Raw genomic sequence first — 3949 nt, forward strand, 5'->3', positions numbered from 1 at the left:
AGTCCAGATGCCTCTTATGAGGTATGTAGCTCCTTTCAATTCCCTTGCTGGGGGGTAGATCAAGAACAACCATGGGAGGCTGGTTAGATAGAAATCACAGGGCCTCTTACCTGCCTAGGAGCAGCTGCTTTTCCACAGGATGGCTTTTCTCTGCTTCAAGTGCATACAGAAAATCCCTTCCTCGTCATCAAGGTTGTTGGGTCACAAAAATCAAGAGGCAGAAATGATGTCAAACAAGAAGGTTCTTGATTGTCACATGAAGTAGCCTGCAAGTAGGCTGATGCATACATGTAAGATGCCTGGAGGAGAATGCAAAATTCCTCTAAATTGCCCCAGTTTTTATACCTTTGATCAAACATCTCTGCTTTCTTCCCTTCACCAAACATTGTTCCCCAGTTCCCATAATATTGTTGCGAGTCCATTTCCTTATCCTGAACATATTCTGTTTTTGAGAACATCCAAATGTCTTCTTTCTCTCAGTCCTACAGTTTATGAGCCTATTTCCTCCTTTTTTGGTTTTGTAACCTAGTGGGATGGCATGAATTCTCTTGTTTCACTATTCTGTTCAATCAGACACAAAATTTAACCTTCACCAGTGACCTCCTATTTCAGAAAAAGGCACATTGAGTCCATAAATGCCTTGTACCAAGAACTTTATGCTCTCTAAGGAGCTCTGTACTCCATTTTAGTGCCTTTCCTCAGTCATGTCAGTGATAAGATTGATATCTTATATGAATTCTCTGGTGTGAAAGGAGGGCTGACTTTTGCTGAAGGCTTCACCACATTGACTGCATTCTCTTCAGGGTGGATTCTCTAATGTTTAGCCAGTACTGGATGGCACTGTCTCTGAAAGATTTCCACATTGATTACATTCATAAGGTTTCTCTCCAGTGTCAACTGATTTATGTAAAGTAAGACTGGTTATTCATAACGTTTCTCCCCAGTGTTGACTGTCTGATGTTCATCAAGATAAATCTTCTGTGTAAAAAAAGCTTTTCACACTGATTACATTTTTAAGGTTTTTTTTCCAGTGTGGATTTTCTGATGTACAGTAAGAACAGATCTGAGTCTGAAAGTGTTTACATAAGAGTGATTATACTCTTAGGAGGTCTTTCCAGTGTGGATTCTCTGATTTTGAGTAAGATTATAGCTGTCTCTGAAAACCTTTCCACACTGATTACATTCATAAGGTTTCTCCCCAGTGGGGATTCTCTGATGTTTAGCAAGACTAATCCTCTGTGTAAAAGCCTTTCCACATTGATTACATTCTAAGGTTTCCCAACAGTGTGGATTTTCTGATGATGAGTAAGTTGAGTCCTCCGTGTAAAAGCCTTTTCACATTGATTACACTCATAAGGTCTCTCTCCAGTGTGGATTCTCTGATGTTCAGTAAGACGAATCTTCCGTGTAAAAGCCTTTCCACATTGATTACATTCATAAGGTTTCTCTCCAGTATGGATTCTCTGATGTACAGTAAGACTGGAGCTGCCTCTAAAAGCCTTTCCACACTGATTACACTTATAAGGCTTCTTTCCATTGTGGACTCTCTGATGTTCAGCAAGACTGGAGCTGCCTCTGAAAGCCTTTCCACAGTCACTACATTTATAGGGTTTTTCTCCAGTGTGGATTCTCTGATGTACCCTAAGATAAGACCTCTGTGTAAAAGCCTTTCCACATTGATTACATTCATAACATGTCCTTTCGGTGTGCATTCTCTGATGCACAGTAAGACTGCTCTTCTGTGAAAAAGCCTTTCCACAATAATTACATTCATAAGGTTTCTCTCCAGTGTGGATTCTTTTATGTAAGGAAAGACTGGACCTCTGCTTGAAAGATTTTCCACACTGATTACATTCATAAGGTTTCTCTCCAGTGTGGACTCTCTGATGTTGAATAAGATGAATCCTCTGTGTAAAAGCCTTTCCACATTGCTTACATTCATAAGGTTTCTCTCCAGTGTGGATCCTTTTATGTAAGGAAAGACTGGACCTCTGCTTGAAAGATTTTCCACATTGATTACATTCATAAAGTTCCCCTCCAGTGTGTGTTCTCTGATGTTTAGCAAGACTGGAGATGCCTCTGAAAGCCTTTCCACATTGTTTACATTTATTAGGTTTCCCTCCAGTGTGGGTTCTGTGATGTTGAGCAAGAGTAGAGCTGTCTCTAAAAGCCTTTCCACACTGATTACATTCATAAGGTTTCCCTCCAGTGTGGGTTCTGTGATGTTGAGCAAGAGTGGACCTGTCTCTGAAAGCCTTTCCACATTGATAACATTCATAAGGTTTCTCTCCAGTGTGGATTCTCTGATGTGTAGCAAGATGGTCACTGCCTCTGAAAGCCTTTCCACATTGATTACATTTATAAGGTTTGTCTCCAGTGTGGATTTTCTGATGTCTAGCAAGATGTTTGTTGTCTCTGAAAGCCTTTCCACACTGATTACATTCATAAGGTTTCTCTCCAGTGTGGGTTCTGTGATGTTGAGCAAGAGTGGACCTGTCTCTGAAAGCCTTTCCACATTGATAACATTCATAAGGTTTCTCTCCAGTGTGGATTCTCTGATGTGTAGCAAGAGTGGACCTGTCTCTGAAAGCCTTTCCACATTGATTACATTCATAAGGTTTCTCCCCAGTGTGGATTCTGTGATGTTCAGCAAGCCTGGCCCTCCATAAGAAAGATTTTCCACAGTGATTACATTCATAAGGTTTCTCCCCAGTGTGGATTTTCTGATGTTCAGCAAGAGTGGCCCTCTGTAAGAAAGATTTTCCACAGTGATTACATTCATAAGGTTTTTCTCCTGTGTGAACTCTTTTATGTAAAGCAAGACCAGAGCTTCTTTTAAGAGCCTTTCCACACTCATTACATTTATAACGTTTCTTTTCAGTGTGGATGCTCTGATGTTTAGCAAGATAGGAGCTGCTTCTGAAAGTCTTACCACACTGATTACATTTATGAGGTTTCTCTCCAGTGTGGATTCTTTGATGTGTTCTAAGATTGACCTTCGTTCTAAAAGCCTTTCCGCATTGACTACATTCATAAGGTTTCTCTCCAGTGTGGATTCTCTGATGTACAGTAAGATGACTCCGCCGTGTAAAAGCCTTTCCACATTGATTACATTCATAAGGTTTCTCTCCATTGTGGATTTTCTGATGTTTAGCAAGATGGCTGCTGCCTCTGAAAGCCTTTCCACATTGGTTACATTTATAAGGTTTCTCTCCAGTGTGAATTCTCTGATGTTCAGTAAGATCTGTCCTCCGCCTGAAAGTCTTTTCACATCCATTACATTCATAAGGTTTCTCTCCAGTGTGGATTCTCTGATGTTTAGCAAGATGGTAGCTGCCTCTGAAAGCCTTTCCACATTGATTACAATCATAAGGTTTCTTTCCAGTGTGAATTCTCTGATGTTCAGTAAGATCTGTCCTCCGCCTGAAAGTCTTTTCACATCCATTACATTCATAAGGTTTCTCTCCAGTGTGAATTCTCTGATGTTCAGTAAGACAGGTCCTCTGCCTGAAAGCCTTTCCACATCCATTACATTCATAAGGTTTCTTTCTATTGTAGATTTTCTGATGTATAGCATTAGTCTCTTCCATTTCATGTCTGGTCTCTCCTTCTAAAAGAAAGAAGCAATGAAATATTTGTACACGGACACATACGTGGTTATATCCCCTTCCCTCCATCAGCAGAACACAAACTCAACATGCCTTGTTTCCCCAAGCAAAGACAAAAGTCTTCCAACTTAAACGGCCGGGACCAATTATTTCAAAATACCATGAGCTCGCATCTGAAGGATGAGTTAGTTTACAAAGAACTTCACACACAGTTACTTTGAATTCTCATGACAAACCTGAGACAGTGGGTCATTCTTATCACATTCGCAACAACAGCCATGAGCTCAGAGTGGCTGTACGATTTGACTCAAATCCCACCAGCTGAGAAAAGAACTCAAACC

At 40.6% G+C, this 3949-nt stretch overlaps 1 pseudogene; it reads right to left on the reverse strand.

Moving 5' to 3' along the window:
- Positions 1–784: 784 nt before the first annotated feature.
- LOC118840337 lies at positions 785–3590 on the reverse strand (annotated as a pseudogene).
- Positions 3591–3949: the final 359 nt, after the last annotated feature.

This window comes from Trichosurus vulpecula, chromosome 2, assembly GCF_011100635.1.
Source record: "Trichosurus vulpecula isolate mTriVul1 chromosome 2, mTriVul1.pri, whole genome shotgun sequence".
NCBI classification, from domain to species: Eukaryota; Metazoa; Chordata; class Mammalia; order Diprotodontia; family Phalangeridae; genus Trichosurus; species Trichosurus vulpecula.